Source organism: Bombina bombina, chromosome 8, assembly GCF_027579735.1.
Source record: "Bombina bombina isolate aBomBom1 chromosome 8, aBomBom1.pri, whole genome shotgun sequence".
Lineage (NCBI taxonomy): Eukaryota > Metazoa > Chordata > Amphibia > Anura > Bombinatoridae > Bombina > Bombina bombina.
The window spans coordinates 224,620,536-224,640,820 of NC_069506.1; the positions used below are offsets into that span (position 1 = coordinate 224,620,536).

Genomic DNA, 20,285 nt, shown 5'->3' on the forward strand with positions numbered 1-20,285 from the left:
ATCCAACCATTTTACTCATTTGAAGGAGCCAATCTGGGCTTATTCCACAGACAACAAGGCTAGTCACCGTAAAAAAGTTAGTATAAAATAAATTGTTTTGCAGTTGCTATCAATTAATGCAATTAGGAATGGTTCTGTAGTGGTGTTATAGCCTTGAGAAGTCAGCAGGGTGCATTTCATTATCTGAGAATGACACATTTTTAATATTTTAAGAGCTAAATACATGAAAGAGGGCAAAATAAATAATGAAAATATATTGCAAAGTTGCACTAAACCAAGGGCACTCTAGGTGCAAATTGTGGTAAAGTTTTTAACCATTATTTTCTATTGAGATATAAGCTTAAAACATTGCACACATGCATGCATACACATACATATGTACAGTGTCATACACATATGTACACATATATACATACAAACATATATCTACAAATCTCTCGCCATATACCATTTACTTTAAATCACTGTTAAAACATTTATTTAAAAAAAATAAAGTAAATATATATTTATATATATATATATATATATATATTATATATATATATATATATATATATATATATATATATATATATATATATATATATATATATATAGAAAAACAAGCACGGGGAAGGCACTCACCGTTTCAAATATAACCTTTTATTTCACAGATTAACGTTTTCGGGGTCGCCCCCGTCCTCAGACCAACAGAACACATAACAAACTCACCCTTTTATGAAAGACCACATCACCGCCTAATTGCCGACAGCTGTTCTCCCAATGCGTATAGCACACACAACTGCACATGCCCGGACACACTACGGAGCCCAGCAGAGAGCAAAAAGCAAAATTAAGCAATTATCAAACCCATTACCATAGTAACATAACACCACCGTGTCCTATACATCTACGATAACAATCGCATAGAGCCATAATCTCATATAACTAGCTAACAGTACAAATGAGCGCACCAATAGCTACACATTGTATAACTTAGCCTAAAGCCAGGTAAATTCATCATCATTCCCTTAAACGAACAGAACTACTGTTGCCTAGCAACCACACAACATTAACCAGAGCTAGTAAATGGCTAGTATACACCTGCCCACTTCCTCTGAACATGCCACTCACACCATTCACACACAGATACACACCTTACCTACTACCAATCATACTAACAATCAAATACAAAATACACATACAACAACTTAGAAATCTAAATTGCTACACACTCACGCAACTTAGCTACATGCCCTAAACATCCAAAACAGCCCTCACCAACATCATCATAAACTCATCTCGTAAATTCATGACAAACGCATAAGACATCATATCAATATTCTTTCTATATGTACTACACCATCTTATGCTGTAATAAAACACTAATAGTGTATAATCGGCAGAAGTTCGCGAACCTGCACTACCTATTGTTACCTCACTCAGGATCAAATTGACATTGGGCATTTAAACCGAGCAACTATACCCCAGTTAAAACATAATGCACAACCTCTACATACAATAGCCAAGACCATCCTAAAGACATCCATACCTACAGACCAACCACCTACCACTACTGATACACACTAACCTTCAGGCACAAAATACATACCCTACCCCACATTAAAACCATACCACCTCCAAGTCTCACACATAATGCTCAAATCAACAAAACACATAGTCATTCAAATAAACTATAAAAACCATACCCAAGTATTCATACACCCAGCACAATACCCCTTAACCATACATTTGCAGGTATACACACACACATACACTACATACTCTATCCCATGCTGACCCAACCAAATATACTATTATCAACCCCACTCAACCCATCTTCCTCTCATCTCCTTACGTTATCATACAACCAATCACCTACACCAAAACAACCAATCCCTCTTACTCGCTCATCAACATACAAACCATCCAGACCCAAACCACATACTCAGGCTATAATGCCCCAACCACTACCAATCATTCCATATCCAATGATCCATCTCAATCACTCCCCAACTTCACCCTTCAAACATACAAAAACAAACCCAATCAATCATAAACATGTTCATCACAAAAAACATTGGTAGTCCATGGACATGTTAAGGCCCTTCGGGTGCATTGTCTCCAGATTATAAATCCATTGCAGCTCTTTCTGTAACAGGCGTGTTGACCTATCACCACCTCTCTGGAATGCCGGTACATGGTCAATGATAATATATCGCAAATCTTGCACCCCATGTCCATTCATCACGAAGTGCCTCGCTACAGGTTGTTCTGAATCGCCATTCTTAATCACACTCCGGATGGCCGATCGATGATTGGCCATCCTAGTGCGAAGATCATCCTGGGTTTTACCCACGTAGAATTTGCCACATGGACAATGTAGCAAATAGACTACGTGGGTAGTGGTACACGTCACCCTATGCCGAATCCAAAACCTCTTGTTAGACCATGGATGTACAAAACTGGGACTCTGAGTCATCCCTCTGCATGTTGTACATCCACTGCAGCGAAAACAACCCATTTTCTTCGGGCTCAGCCACGTTTGCGGGTTGTAGCTATCCCTATTGTCAGGGCGTAATAATCTGTCCTTCAAAGAACTGCCTCGTCTGTAGCCAATCATTGGACTCTCCATCCCCATAAAGGGGAGTGTTTTATCAGATTTAATAATGTTCCAATTTTCTTTTAATGTAGTAGAAAACCCCACCCTTTCAGGTGCAAAGGTAGTACTAAAGACCATACGTCTAGCTGCTACTTCCCGGCTAGTCTTCACCAAGGCTTCATCTTGTGTCATATTTAATGCCTCTTGTAGAGCCTTGTTAGTGTGAGCACCCCCATAACCACGTTCCTTAAAACGGTCTCTCATCTCTTCAAGTTGTACTACCTTCTGTTGTTCATCAGTGTTGTTACGCACAACTCTTTTGAATTGTGAGCATGGGAGTGCCTTTTTTAGACTTGGTGGGTGGCAGCTGGTTACTTCCAATAAGGAATTCCTATCAGTTGGTTTTTTAAAAAGGGTAGTACAGTAACCCCTATGATCCTTGAAGATCCTCAAGTCCAAAAAATCAACAGAGTCACAATTGGATGTCATTTTGAACTGTACTCTCAAATTTACCTTGTTCAGATCTTCAAACCACTGTTCAAGTTCTCCCTGGGTACCACCCCAAATGATAAAGAGGTCATCAATATATCTCCGAAAAAATTTAACTTTCTTATCCTGAAAAAGTTCAGTCTGTACAGACTCGAAATCTGCCATGAATAAATTCGCAAAGGATGGGGCCACATTGGACCCCATCGCAGTGCCAGAGACTTGTAGGTAATAGTTTCTCTCAAACTTAAAGTAGTTACACTTCAGGCAAAAATCCAAGAGTTGGAGAATCACATCAACTGGTGGTCCAATGTAGGGGCTTTTGAGTAAATGCTTCTCAACTGCCATCATGCCCAAATCATGAGGAATAATTGTATAAAGGCTGGTCACATCCAGGGTGACCAGCACATCAGAAGGTGAAAACCTATCCCAATTTTTCAAAAGCTTGATAAGTTCAATTGAATCCAGCAAAAAGGATGGAACATTCTGCACCAGTGGTTGCAGGAGGGAGTCCACATAGGTGGCCAATGGCTGTAGAAGCGAACCCCTGGCCGAGACTATAGGTCTGCCAGGGGGATGAAGAGGGTCCTTGTGAACCTTTGGAATAGTATAGATCACTGGTCTCACCGGGAACTTAGTCACCAAATAATCATGAAGTTGTTTATCCACTGTCCCCTCAGTCAGGAGTTGCTCAATAAACCCATCAATCCTCTCTTTAAACACATTAGTCGGATCCCTCGGTAATACCTGATATGTGTTCTCATCCAGGAGTTGCATGAGGATCTCAGCCCTATAATCCGTATAATCCTGAATTACCAGGGCACCACCCTTATCAGCCTCCCTAAACACCAATTCATGGTTAGACTGTAAATTCTTAAGGGCCGATCTTTCAAGAGTAGTGAGGTTGTTCCGAACTATACTCCTGTTCACATACTGTTCCGACATCATCCCCTCGGTCACCATTCGTGTATATGTCTTGATGCTCGAGTTGTTGCTTTTAGGGTCAAATTTCCCTTTCTTCCTTAATGGCTGGCTTATTGCTTCAGAGATACCAAAATGTTCTTTGAGATGTAATGCCCTCTGGAATTTGTAAACATCCACACTCAGGGAGAAGTCATCTGACCTAACGGTAGGCACAAATTTAAATCCTTTCTGGAGGTTAGATTGTTCAGCTGTAGTCAATATGTGGGAGCTAAGATTCATTATATTATTAGTAACTTTGTTGCTCTCAGTTACTTGCGCCACTGCCGTGGAGGCCTTCCCCTGTGCCTGAAATTTGTGCCCCCCTCTCCTTGTGTGCGGCCTCTGCCTCCCAAGTTTTTTGAACGTGTTTGCATAGATTGTGTATCATTTACCACCATTGCGGTTCCCTCTACTGCTCCCTCATTGTCAGTGCTGTTATCAGAACTCTCAATCGTATTCAAGTTCCTCGGTTTAAACACTCTCATCCTCCTATGTCTTGAATAGACATTTCTCTCCTGTGGGCCCAATAGCCATCTATAGATTCTCTTCTCTTTATAATCGGTCACCACAGCTTCCCATTTGTTCTCTTTAAATTTAATCAACTCATTTTCGTAGTTGTCCAGCTGTTGCTTAAGTTTGGGAAGCCAAGAGTCACTGGTATCCTCAGTTAACTTGATGGTGTGTGTAGTTTCAAACGATCCCACTTCAGTCTCCAGATTCTTAAGTTGTTCACTCACCTCTTCTATAACAAGAAGAATCAAATCAAGTGAGCACTTGTTAAGAATGCCACACCACTTGGTACAAAAAACTGGATTATTCCTACCAATTGTGGGGAGATTCTTAACCCTGAAGCCTTTAGGTATAAATAGGCGTCTGTGATATTCAGACAAATAACAGTCGTGAAGCTTTAAATCAATTACCTTTTTTTTAAGTTTCAAAAGATGGTTGAAGAGCTGTTCAGGATTTTCCCTTTTGGTCTTTATAGTTAAGACATCAAACCGTATGCGGCTAGCATCAGCCTCTGAAAAATGAAAGACATTTGCTCCTTCAATGTTGCTAGTATCATCATAGCTTTCCAATTCTCCATCATAAACTTCAATTTCTTGGCTCATATTTACAAAGGAAAATGCTCACGATGTGCAATAAAAACCACCACCATTAAAAACAACTGATTATGTAAACAAATCAGATGAGGGTCTTCCTTGGAACAATTGTATTTAAGGTGCTGTAGAACCAATGGAAAATATTTATACACACTGCAGGGAGGGTTCCAGCACTCTTCTTTGTACTGTGTCAGCAGCCGGGGTGCACTTCAAAAAATCAATATAGAAAAACAAGCACGGGGAAGGCACTCACCGTTTCAAATATAACCTTTTATTTCACAGATTAACGTTTTCGGGGTCGCCCCCGTCCTCAGACCAACAGAACACATAACAAACTCACCCTTTTATGAAAGACCACATCACCGCCTAATTGCCGACAGCTGTTCTCCCAATGCGTACAGCACACACAACTGCGCATGCCCGGACACACTACGGAGCCCAGCAGAGAGCAAAAAGCAAAATTAAGCAATTATCAAACCCATTACCATAGTAACATAACACCACCGTGTCCTATACATCTACGATAACAATCGCATAGAGCCATAATCTCATATAACTAGCTAACAGTACAAATGAGCGCACCAATAGCTACACATTGTATAACTTAGCCTAAAGCCAGGTAAATTCATCATCATTCCCTTAAACGAACAGAACTACTGTTGCCTAGCAACCACACAACATTAACCAGAGCTAGTAAATGGCTAGTATACACCTGCCCACTTCCTCTGAACATGCCACTCGCACCATTCACACACAGATACACACCTTACCTACTACCAATCATACTAACAATCAAATGCAAAATACACATACAACAACTTAGAAATCTAAATTGCTACACACTCACGCAACTTAGCTACATGCCCTAAACATCCAAAACAGCCCTCACCAACATCATCATAAACTCATCTCGTAAATTCATGACAAACGCATAAGACATCATATCAATATTCCTTCTATATGTACTACACCATCTTATGCTGTAATAAAACACTAATAGTGTATAATCGGCAGAAGTGCGCGAACCTGCACTACCTATTGTTACCTCACTCAGGATCAAATTGACATTGGGCATTTAAACCGAGCAACTATACCCCAGTTAAAACATAATGCACAACCTCTATATACAATAGCCAAGACCATCCTAAAGACATCCATACCTACAGACCAACCACCTACCACTACTGATACACACTAACCTTCAGGCACAAAACACATACCCTACCCCACATTAAAACCATACCACCTCCAAGTCTCACACATAATGCTCAAATCAACAAAACACAGTCATTCAAATAAACTATAAAAACCATACCCAAGTATTCATACACCCAGCACAATACCCCTTAACCATACATTTGCAGGTATACACACACACATACACTACATACTCTATCCCATGCTGACCCAACCAAATATACTATTATCAACCCCACTCAACCCATCTTCCTCTCATCTCCTTACGTTATCATACAACCAATCACCTACACCAAAACAACCAATCCCCCTTACTCGCTCATCAACATACAAACCATCCAGACCCAAACCACATACTCAGGCTATAATGCCCCAACCACTACCAATCATTCCATATCCAATGATCCATCTCAATCACTCCCCAACTTCACCCTTCAAACATACAAAAACAAACCCAATCAATCATAAACATGTTCATCACAAAAAACATTGGTAGTCCATGGACATGTTAAGGCCCTTCGGGTGCATTGTCTCCAGATTATAAATCCATTGCAGCTCTTTCTGTAACAGGCGTGTTGACCTATCACCACCTCTCTGGAATGCCGGTACATGGTCAATGATAATATATCGCAAATCTTGCACCCCATGTCCATTCATCACGAAGTGCCTCGCTACAGGTTGTTCTGAATCGCCATTCTTAATCGCACTCCGGATGGCCGATCGATGATTGGCCATCCTAGTGCGAAGATCATCCTGGGTTTTACCCACGTAGAATTTGCCACATGGACAATGTAGCAAATAGACTACGTGGGTAGTGGTACACGTCACCCTATGCCGAATCCAAAACCTCTTGTTAGACCATGGATGTACAAAACTGGGACTCTGAGTCATCCCTCTGCATGTTGTACATCCACTGCAGCGAAAACAACCCATTTTCTTCGGGCTCAGCCACGTTTGCGGGTTGTAGCTATCCCTATTGTCAGGGCGTAATAATCTGTCCTTCAAAGAACTGCCTCGTCTGTAGCCAATCATTGGACTCTCCATCCCCATAAAGGGGAGTGTTTTATCAGATTTAATAATGTTCCAATTTTCTTTTAATGTAGTAGAAAACCCCACCCTTTCAAGTGCAAAGGTAGTACTAAAGACCATACGTCTAGCTGCTACTTCCCGGCTAGTCTTCACCAAGGCTTCATCTTGAGTCATATTTAATGCCTCTTGTAGAGCCTTGTTAGTGTGAGCACCCCCATAACCACGTTCCTTAAAACGGTCTCTCATCTCTTCAAGTTGTACTACCTTCTGTTGTTCATCAGTGTTGTTACGCACAACTCTTTTGAATTGTGAGCATGGGAGTGCCTTTTTTAGACTTGGTGGGTGGCAGCTGGTTACTTCCAATAAGGAATTCCTATCAGTTGGTTTTTTAAAAAGGGTAGTAACTTAAGCAACAGCTGGACAACTACGAAAATGAGTTGATTAAATTTAAAGAGAACAAATGGGAAGCTGTGGTGACCGATTATAAAGAGAAGAGAATCTATAGATGGCTATTGGGCCCACAGGAGAGAAATGTCTATTCAAGACATAGGAGGATGAGAGTGTTTAAACCGAGGAACTTGAATACGATTGAGAGTTCTGATAACAGCACTGACAATGAGGGAGCAGTAGAGGGAACCGCAATGGTGGTAAATGATACACAATCTATGCAAACACGTTCAAAAAACTTGGGAGGCAGAGGCCGCACACAAGGAGAGGGGGGCACAAATTTCAGGCACAGGGGAAGGCCTCCACGGCAGTGGCGCAAGTAACTGAGAGCAACAAAGTTACTAATAATATAATGAATCTTAGCTCCCACATATTGACTACAGCTGAACAATCTGTCCTCCAGAAAGGATTTAAATTTGTGCCTACCGTTAGGTCAGATGACTTCTCCCTGAGTGTGGATGTTTACAAATTCCAGAAGGCATTACATCTCAAAGAACATTTTGGTATCTCTGAAGCAATAAGCCAGCCATTAAGGAAGAAAGGGAAATTTGACCCTAAAAGCAACAACTCGAGCATCAAGACATATACACGAATGGTGACCGAGGGGATGATGTCGGAACAGTATGTGAACAGGAGTATAGTTCGGAACAACCTCACTACTCTTGAAAGATCGGCCCTTAAGAATTTACAGTCTAACCATGAATTGGTGTTTAGGGAGGCTGATAAGGGTGGTGCCCAGGTAATTCAGGATTATACGGATTATAGGGCTGAGATCCTCATGCAACTCCTGGATGAGAACACATATCAGGTATTACCGAGGGATCCGACTAATGTGTTTAAAGAGAGGATTGATGGGTTTATTGAGCAACTCCTGACTGAGGGGACAGTGGATAAACAACTTCATGATTATTTGGTGACTAAGTTCCCGGTGAGACCAGTGATCTATACTATTCCAAAGGTTCACAAGGACCCTCTTCATCCCCCTGGCAGACCTATAGTCTCGGCCAGGGGTTCGCTTCTACAGCCATTGGCCACCTATGTGGACTCCCTCCTGCAACCACTGGTGCAGAATGTTCCATCCTTTTTGCTGGATTCAATTGAACTTATCAAGCTTTTGAAAAATTGGGATAGGTTTTCACCTTCTGATGTGCTGGTCACCCTGGATGTGACCAGCCTTTATACAATTATTCCTCATGATTTGGGCATGATGGCAGTTGAGAAGCATTTACTCAAAAGCCCCTACATTGGACCACCAGTTGATGTGATTCTCCAACTCTTGGATTTTTGCCTGAAGTGTAACTACTTTAAGTTTGAGAGAAACTATTACCTACAAGTCTCTGGCACTGCGATGGGGTCCAATGTGGCCCCATCCTTTGCGAATTTATTCATGGCAGATTTCGAGTCTGTACAGACTGAACTTTTTCAGGATAAGAAAGTTAAATTCTTTCGGAGATATATTGATGACCTCTTTATCATTTGGGGTGGTACCCAGGGAGAACTTGAACAGTGGTTTGAAGATCTGAACAAGGTAAATTTGAGAGTACAGTTCAAAATGACATCCAATTGTGACTCTGTTGATTTTTTGGACTTGAGGATCTTCAAGGATCATAGGGGTTACTGTACTACCCTTTTTAAAAAACCAACTGATAGGAATTCCTTATTGGAAGTAACCAGCTGCCACCCACCAAGTCTAAAAAAGGCACTCCCATGCTCACAATTCAAAAGAGTTGTGCGTAACAACACTGATGAACAACAGAAGGTAGTACAACTTGAAGAGATGAGAGACCATTTTAAGGAACGTGGTTATGGGGGTGCTCACACTAACAAGGCTCTACAAGAGGCATTAAATATGACACAAGATGAAGCCTTGGTGAAGACTAGCCGGGAAGTAGCAGCTAGACGTATGGTCTTTAGTACTACCTTTGCACCTGAAAGGGTGGGGTTTTCTACTACATTAAAAGAAAATTGGAACATTATTAAATCTGATAAAACACTCCCCTTTATGGGGATGGAGAGTCCAATGATTGGCTACAGACGAGGCAGTTCTTTGAAGGACAGATTATTACGCCCTGACAATAGGGATAGCTACAACCCGCAAACGTGGCTGAGCCCGAAGAAAATGGGTTGTTTTCGCTGCAGTGGATGTACAACATGCAGAGGGATGACTCAGAGTCCCAGTTTTGTACATCCATGGTCTAACAAGAGGTTTTGGATTCGGCATAGGGTGACGTGTACCACTACCCACGTAGTCTATTTGCTACATTGTCCATGTGGCAAATTCTACGTGGGTAAAACCCAGGATGATCTTCGCACTAGGATGGCCAATCATCGATCGGCCATCCGGAGTGCGATTAAGAATGGCGATTCAGAACAACCTGTAGCGAGGCACTTCGTGATGAATGGACATGGGGTGCAAGATTTGCGATATATTATCATTGACCATGTACCGGCATTCCAGAGAGGTGGTGATAGGTCAACACGCCTGTTACAGAAAGAGCTGCAATGGATTTATAATCTGGAGACAATGCACCCGAAGGGCCTTAACATGTCCATGGACTACCAATGTTTTTTGTGATGAACATGTTTATGATTGATTGGGTTTGTTTTTGTATGTTTGAAGGGTGAAGTTGGGGAGTGATTGAGATGGATCATTGGATATGGAATGATTGGTAGTGGTTGGGGCATTATAGCCTGAGTATGTGGTTTGGGTCTGGATGGTTTGTATGTTGATGAGCGAGTAAGGGGGATTGGTTGTTTTGGTGTAGGTGATTGGTTGTATGATAACGTAAGGAGATGAGAGGAAGATGGGTTGAGTGGGGTTGATAATAGTATATTTGGTTGGGTCAGCATGGGATAGAGTATGTAGTGTATGTGTGTGTGTATACCTGCAAATGTATGGTTAAGGGGTATTGTGCTGGGTGTATGAATACTTGGGTATGGTTTTAATAGTTTATTTGAATGACTATGTGTTTTGTTGATTTGAGCATTATGTGTGAGACTTGGAGGTGGTATGGTTTTAATGTGGGGTAGGGTATGTATTTTGTGCCTGAAGGTTAGTGTGTATCAGTAGTGGTAGGTGGTTGGTCTGTAGGTATGGATGTCTTTAGGATGGTCTTGGCTATTGTATATAGAGGTTGTGCATTATGTTTTAACTGGGGTATAGTTGCTCGGTTTAAATGCCCAATGTCAATTTGATCCTGAGTGAGGTAACAATAGGTAGTGCAGGTTCGCGCACTTCTGCCGATTATACACTATTAGTGTTTTATTACAGCATAAGATGGTGTAGTACATATAGAAGGAATATTGATATGATGTCTTATGCGTTTGTCATGAATTTACGAGATGAGTTTATGATGATGTTGGTGAGGGCTGTTTTGGATGTTTAGGGCATGTAGCTAAGTTGCGTGAGTGTGTAGCAATTTAGATTTCTAAGTTGTTGTATGTGTATTTTGTATTTGATTGTTAGTATGATTGGTAGTAGGTAAGGTGTGTATCTGTGTGTGAATGGTGCGAGTGGCATGTTCAGAGGAAGTGGGCAGGTGTATACTAGCCATTTACTAGCTCTGGTTAATGTTGTGTGGTTGCTAGGCAACAGTAGTTCTGTTCGTTTAAGGGAATGATGATGAATTTACCTGGCTTTAGGCTAAGTTATACAATGTGTAGCTATTGGTGCGCTCATTTGTACTGTTAGCTAGTTATATGAGATTATGGCTCTATGCGATTGTTATCGTAGATGTATAGGACACGGTGGTGTTATGTTACTATGGTAATGGGTTTGATAATTGCTTAATTTTGCTTTTTGCTCTCTGCTGGGCTCCGTAGTGTGTCCGGGCATGCGCAGTTGTGTGTGCTGTACGCATTGGGAGAACAGCTGTCGGCAATTAGGCGGTGATGTGGTCTTTCATAAAAGGGTGAGTTTGTTATGTGTTCTGTTGGTCTGAGGACGGGGGCGACCCCGAAAACGTTAATCTGTGAAATAAAAGGTTATATTTGAAACGGTGAGTGCCTTCCCCGTGCTTGTTTTTCTATATTGATTTTTTGAAGTGCACCCCGGCTGCTGACACAGTACAAAGAAGAGTGCTGGAACCCTCCCTGCAGTGTGTATATATATATATATATATATATATATATATATATATATATTACATTTAATATGCATGTGTATATATATATATATATATATATAAAGTCCAGAAAGAAAGGCACTCACTGGGTCTTAAATTGTAGAAATTGTTTCTTTATTAAGGTTACGTTTCAAGGTTTCCCTCGTCCTCAAACCAACAGACTTACCAACAGTGTGACTCATCAAAATTTAAATAAACCCGGCATCCCCACCCGTGGCACCGCTAGCAAGAATCCGGAAGTCTCAGTGATCACGTGGTAACGCTCCATGTCATTGGACACTAAGGCAACTGGAACGCTACTCAGCAAAGCAGATGTGTATAAAATACTAACAACTGTGGATGACCTACGGACCAGGATGGCAAATCATAGGTCTGCTATCAGCACTGCCCTAGATAAGGGGACGTCAGATCAGACTGTGGCCAGGCATTTTATTCAAGCCAAACACAACCAACCTGCCAACCTGAAGTATATAATCGTAGACCATATACCCCCACCTACAAGAGGAGGAGACCGTACGAAGATGCTACTGCAACAAGAGGCACGGTGGATATATATGAACTGGGGACCATGGCAACGCAAGGCTTGACTGTCCACATGGATTGGCACTGTTATCTGTAAAGACTCTCTCTACTTTGATTGATTCTGAGAGTCCTTGATCCTCCTTGGGAGTCTATGATCCATTTTGTGTTCTCCTCTAACATCCTGAGATCACTAATATGTGGTATAAAAAAGATTATGTGGTTAGCCCCCTTGTTTGGTTACAGCTACAATATACATATTTTTTCTCTTAGACTACATAGTTTTATTTTGAGAAGTATGCATTAAGTGTGTATTGTATCCATTGTTTAATACATATAGATTATCTGCCATATATCTAATAATATATAATATGGGGTCCCTTGCTCATAAATGTTGCATATTGCTTGGAGGACTGACACTATTGGATACAACTTTGTATCTTCGTCTGTCACCTTGCAACACAGAAATGTGTTGTCATTATCTATTCAGTTTAATCCTATTAATTTTATGTAGTGTTTACTGTGCCTTTTATCCTGACATTGTTACATTCTAACATAATGGGTCTTGATACTAAGCAGCCTGCTAATATTGCTACAGCCAACTCTGTGCTGTTTTTATCTGTGTATATACAGTATATTTCCCAGGGGGTAGAATACCCCTTTTCAATACATCCTATATCCTGGTGATCCCACGCTTTGAAAGTTGCAATTGTCATGTTACATTATGCATACACTGTGTTTTTATTAATCACTTACGGCTAGATTACGAGTTTTGTCGGTAAATCTGTGCGGTGTTAACGCTTAGTTTATGCTCACCTACAAACAACGCTGGTATTACAGGTTTTTTTAAACCCGGCGTTAGCCTCAAAAAAGTGAGCGGAGAGCAAAATTTAGCTCCACATCTCACCTCAATACCAGCGCTGCTTACGTTAGTGGTGAGCTGGCTAAACGTGCTTGTGCGTGATTTTCCTATAGGAATCAATGGGGCAGAGCCGGCTGAAAAAAAAACCTAACACCTGCAAAAAAGCAGTGTTCAGCTCCTAACGCAGCCCCATTGATTCCTATGGGGAAATACATTTTATGTCTACACCTAACACCCTAACATGAACCCCGAGTCCAAACACCCCTAATCCTACACTTATTAACCCCTAATCTTCCGCCTCCGACATCGTCGCCACCTGCATAATCTTATTAACCCCTAATCTGCCGCTCCGGACACTGCCGCCACCTACATTATACTTATGAACCCCTAATCTGTCACCCCAACATGGCCGCCACCTACATCATATTTATTAACCCCTAATATACCACCTCCAATGTTGCCGCAACCTAAGTACATTTATTAACCCCTAAATCTAAGTCTAACCATAAACCTAACCCCCCTAACTTAAATATAATTTAAATAAATATAAATAAAAATACTACAATTAACTAAATTAGTCCTATTTAAAACTAAATACTTACCTATAAAATAAACCCAAAGCTACCTACAATATAACTAATAATTACATTGTAGCTATCTTAGGGTTTATTTTTATTTTACAGGCAAGTTTGTATTTATTTCAACTAGGTACAATAGTTATTAAATAGTTATTAACTATTTAATAACTACCTAGTTAAAATAAAGACACATTTACCTGTAAAATAAAATCTAACCTAAATTACAATTACACCTAACACTAAACTATAATTAAAATAATTTCCTAAATTAACTACAATTAACTACAATTAAATTAAATTAACTAAAGTACAGAAAAAAACACTAAATTACAGAAAAAAATAAAATAATTACAAGAATTTTAAACTAGTCGACTCCCGACGACTTCTTTGTTGGAAGAAGTCATCGGGAGTCATCGGAAGTAGAGGATGCTCCACATCAGCTGGCTTGAAGATGGACCCGCTCCGCTCCGGATGGATGAAGATAGAAGATGCCGTCTGGATGAAGACTTCTGCCCGTCTGGAGGTCCTCTTCTACCCAGATCGGATGAACACTTCTGCCCCTCTGGAGGACCACTTATGACCGGCTGGGTGAAGACGTCTCAAGGTAGGGTGATCTTCAAGGGGTTAATGTTAGGTTTTATTAAGGGGGGATTGGGTGGGTTTTAGAGTAGGGTTGGGTGTGTGGGTGGTGGGTTTTAATGTTGGAGGGGTATTGTATTTTTTTTTACAGGTAAAAGAGTTGATTACTTTGGGGCAATGCCCCGCAAAAAGCGCTTTTAAGGGCTATTTGTAATTTAGTATAGGGTAGGGATTTTTATTATTTTGGGGGGCTTTTTTATTTTATTAGGGGGATTCGATTAGGTGTAATTAGTTTAAAATGCTTGTAATTATTTTATTTTTTTCTGTAATTTAGTGTGTTTTTTTCCGTACTTTAGTTTATTTAATTTAATTGTAGTTAATTTAGTAAATTATTTTAATTATATTGAGTGTTAGGTGTAATTGTTATTTAGGTTAAGTTTTATTTTACAGGTAAATTTGTCTTTATTTTAACTAGGTAGTTATTAAATAGTTAATAACTATTTAATAACTATTGTACCTATTTAAAATAAATACAATCTTGCCTGTAAAATAAAAATAAACACTAAGATAGCTACAATGTAACTATTAGTTATATTGTAGCTAGCTTAGGGTTTATTTTATAGGTAAGTATTTAGTTTTAAATAGGAATAATTTATTTAATTGTAGTAATTTTATTTCTTTTTATTTAAATTATATTTAAGTTAGGGGGTGTTAGGGTTAGGGTTAGACAGAGGTTTAGGGGTTAATAAAGTTAATATAGGGGCGGCAGATTAGGGGTTAATAAATGTAGGTAGGTGTCGGCAATGTTAGGGACGGCAGATTAGGGGTTAATAAAATTTAACTAGTGTTTGTGAGGCGGAAGTGCGGCGGTTTAGGGGGTTAAAATATTTATTTAAGTGGTGGCGATGTCCGGTCGGCAGATTAGGGGTTAAAAACTTTAGTTAACTGTTTGCGATGTGGGGGGGGGGGCTCAGTTTAGGGGTTAATAGGTAGTTTATGGGTGTTAGTGTACTTTTTAGCACTTTAGTTAAGAGTTTTATGTTACGGCGTTAGCCCATAAAACTCTTAACTACTGACTTTTAAATGCGGTAGGAGTCTTGACAGGAGAGGGTGTACCGCTCACTTTTTCCAAGACTCGTAATACTGGCGTTAGGAAAATCCCATTGAAAAGATAGGATACGCAATTGACGTAAGGGGATTTGCGGTATGCTCGAGTCACGGAAAAAAAGTGAGCGGTACACCTGTGCCTGCCAGACTTGTAATACCAACGGGCGTTAAAAAGCAGCTTTGGGACTTTTCAACGCTGCGTTTTAAGGCTAACGCAAGACTCATAATCTAGGTGACTGTGTTTGATATTAGAGTAATCAGAAAATTGACATGTTGCTATCCTGTCTGGAATTCAGGTTGTAAGTGATTGATGCAAGAGGTTATGATGGTTTAAATAATCATTCTTATAAGAATATTTGGAATGTAGCAGGGAGTAATGGTAGGACTGTATTTGTTGGTTGTCTGCTGCCCCCTAGGGGATTAGAATGGTATGACAGCCAAATGAATTGTCTTTTAAGAACATATTCAAACCCGAGTAGCATATCAAATGTTTCGACTAGAAGGGCCAATCCAAGACAAGCTTCCATTGTGTGTATCCAATTTCACCAATGATTGTACATAACAAAAAGGGGTGGGGTTATATCACATGATTTAACCCCAAGCATAGAGAGGAAAAGAGGCTAACTTTTGCTAACATTGGCTGGAGGGCTGTTGGATAAACTTGTAACTGGTAACTGAAATTTGCTGCTGTTACACTGTTGCTATTAAGCTAATAGCTATCCTTATTCTCCACATGCAAAATAGTATATATATTAAATATATTTTTGTATTCTGAGGTGAAATTGGACCTGTTGACAAAGTTTTTGGAAACTGAATTATCGATTTTGGTCATTTGGGTAAAGTATAAAAGATTGTTAAATATAGGTAACATTTAAACAAAATATATGCATAGCCACTGCAGTTAAACTACAACTGATAGATTTAAGAGCATATTTATATTTTAGATTCATATTCATAGTCCTGGATAGTTTTAAGCTTGCCTTTTGTATGCTAAATAATTCATCTTTACAAATATAGATATATATCTTAGAATTGGTTTTAATTGTAAGTAACTAAGAATTTATTTCAGCTTAGATAAATTAGCAAAAGACAATTGGTTGTTTGCAAAATAATAGATACTATTTCTGATGCTTTAATTAGAGTGTATTTTGTCCTATTGTTTAACTAAGCACTGTTGAAATTGTACCAGTCTGAATGTTAGTGGCTTATATCTTGGTCTCATTGTGATATTTTAAATGCAGCTCTAATTTGGGAGGCTATCGTGAATAAGGCAACTTTTATGATCTTTGCATAGCATATTACCATAGTTTAAACACTGTATAGTATTGACTCATATTCTGGTTCCTACAAATATATTTCAATGTGTCTATAAATATTAACTAATAAAAAGAACTTAGGAATTTATATTAATTTTATTGTCTTGGTATATGCATTTTTATTGGGGTTTATTTTAAAGAATAATTATTAAATATATTGTGCTATAACCCGACCATATACTGACAGCTTTACATAGTACACATTCCTGGTATACAATGTAAAATTAACGATCCATCTGTCTAGCATTGGGGTACCCCACCTTGTACAGGTATACCTCACTTTACAGCGTTTCACTTTACAGTGCTTCGCTAATACAGTGCTTTGTGGAGCTGAAGTGCAACCTCCAAGGATTTTGAAACATTGCTGTAATCATCGTGAGATTGCGAGAAAAGTGACTGGCACTACTTTGTAATGCACATTTCACTCTGTTTACAGCATTACAGTGCAATCTGTGTCTCAGTGTTGTAGTCTGGCAAATTTTACTACAGTAATTGTCACTACTTTACAGGTACAGTGTTTATTGAATACTGTGCTGTGCTAGTGTTAAACTAATTGTAGCACCATTTCACCCCTAATATATGTTAGTTCAAACTTGTTTTCAAGTTGTTAAACACTGGCAAGTTAAAAGAAAGCTAAAACTGCCTTGTTTCACTTTAAGGCGATTTTAACTTTACAGCGGGGCTCCGGTCCCTAACCCGCTGTATGAGCGGGGTATACCTGTATTAGTGTATGCTCTTAACTGTTTATCAACACAATTTGTCAATGATACTGCTCTAGTGATTTATAAAGCATATTTTTGATTGCGACCTTGGGAGTGACTTGTTCATTTATGACACAGTATTTGGAGTTAGCTTAAAATAGGTTTGTGCTTTCTATAATCTACTAAAATGTCTTGTTTTTTGGAATATTAGTATACTAGATTACTGGGCACTAAATGGATCACAAATATATTAACAGGATCCGTGTATTACCTACTAGCAAATATATTAATACCTTTAGCTGGTATTTAATTAATTATCTAATTCTGAACTTGGATCAGTTCTTTCGTTGGTACCGTGCTTTAGGATTAAGATAATACTGTAGTCATAGGAGGGAGTCATTTCCTGAGATTGCAGTGAAAATGGCTGGAATTGATGATAAGGAGTTTGATCTTAATGAAACATTTTCATTAGTAACTAAACAGGCCACACCTGCAATAGGTGATGGATCCATTTACCATGATTATAAGGTACACAAGATTAATTTAATTAAACAACTGATACTTAAATGGGAAATATCTATCTTACAGAGCTATTTATATAACAAGATGATCCCAAGGGGATTAAGATTAAGGAAGATACTGGGGAAAAATTTAAACAACCCCCTCACTGAAAACTTTAAAACTAAATGGGGAAAACACCTCTCTGACTGCTCCTTTAACTTAATGAAACTGATTTTGAATGAAAATCAACTAAAACTTGATCTAGTTATTAAACAAATAGAGGAATCAGAGAAAGCATTTGAGAAATGGAGTGACAAGGAGGAATTTAAAAGCTTGAAAGATGAAATGACCATGGAAACTAGGAAATTACAAGAGGAAACTAAATCCAGAAAGAGGAGAACATTTTTACATGATCTATTAGATTACAAAGAGGATAAAGTAATGCAGGTAGAAATTCATCTGGGTCATCTAAAGCTGACAATTTTAGTAATTGGGGTAGACGATCACGTAGAAGAGGCAATTTCTTAGGCCAGAGGAGACAAATCACTCAAACAAAAGAAGGAGAGGGGGTAGAAAGCACACAAAAGACAATGGAAAGAGAGGGGGATATACACTGCGGAGCTCACAAACAGTGGAGAAATAATCATTAAGACTAAAAATACAATGGAGGTTGTAAATTTATTTTAAAAAAACCCTAAATGAAAATCATTTAAACTTGTTGAAAAAAGGACTAACTTTCTGTCCTACGAACAAAGCTGATACATTTTTAATTACCAAAGACCTCCATATGTTTGCGAGACGTGTAGTGCTAAAAAGAACTTATGACAATAAAGGAGATATAACTAAATTGGACATGCATGATCAAAAACATTACAAGAACTAGAGATACTCCTAAATGAATGTGAGGGTGGGGAAATCATTGAACCAACCAGTATTGGTCACAGTAACCTCAAGCCCAAATCAGCATTTATGCCTTCCCTCTCAATGGTCTCCAATGTAGTTAATTTTGTAAAACTGGTAGAAATAGATATTAAGAACCTAGATGAGACCTTGGATAGTGGTGATAATTTGGAGATCACTGAGAGGCAAGCATTAAGGGATTTAGTAATTGATAATAATGTGGTAATTAAGCCATCGGACAAGGGAGGAAATGTAGTAGTATTAGACTATCAAGACTATATAACTGAATGTAAAAAACAACTACAAGTAGTTAGTTACTATGAAACATTAAAATATGAACCAACAATGAGATACAAAGATACCCTTGACCAATTATTAAAAGAGGCACACAGTGAGGGATGTATCAATAATAATGAACTTAAATTCATGACTACTAATTTTTTGGTAACCCCACATTCTACACCATACCCAAGCTCCACAAAAATGTTACCCCTCTCCCTGGAAGACCGATAGTCTCTGTTCAACAAGGGTTGTGTGAAAACATAGGGAAATATGTCGATTGGTGCCTTAGGCCATTTCTGTCGAACCTCCCCTCCTATGTACAGGATACTAGAGATGTCCTTAAAAAATTGGATAATTTAATTATTTCACCACAGAAATTATTGGTTTCAATCTATGTGGAATCACTATATTCTTCAATTCCCCATGACCTAGGTCTTCAAGTCATTGAGTATTTTTAACACAAAGAGGTACTAGGTTTGCAATACATACCCCAGAGATTGAGGAAATAATTGACCTTTGGATCAGATATATTGATGATGCCCTTCTAGTATGGAAAGGGACAGAGCAGGAATTGCATGAATTTATGAAAAAAATTAAACCAGAATGAATGGAACCTTAAATTTACTTATTCTTTAAGTAACACTGAATTAACTTTTCTGGATTTAAAGATAAGAAAAGTAGATGATAAGTTAGTAACTGAATCATACAGGAAACTGACAGCAGCAAACACATTGTTACACCATCCCAAATTAGATCTATCCCAATAGGACAGTTTCTGAGACATCGCAGAAATTGTTCAACACAAACTAAATTTAAACAACATGCTCTTGATCAGAGAGAAAGATTTAAAAATTGTGGTTACTCAAGAAATATGATTAATAAAGGCTATCAACGTGCCTATCAGATATCAAGGGAAGAACTACTATATGGGAATACTAAACAAAAGGAGAATATAGTGAGATTTATCTCTACTTACAATAATAAATGGTTGGAAATTAGTTCCATACTTA

General features: G+C 38.9%; 1 protein-coding gene across 1 annotated transcript in view; it reads right to left on the minus strand.

Moving 5' to 3' along the window:
* Positions 1 to 20,285, minus strand: part of LOC128638963 (guanylate-binding protein 1-like) — a 374,647-nt gene that overhangs the window by 307,135 nt on the left and 47,227 nt on the right. The window lies entirely within an intron of this gene.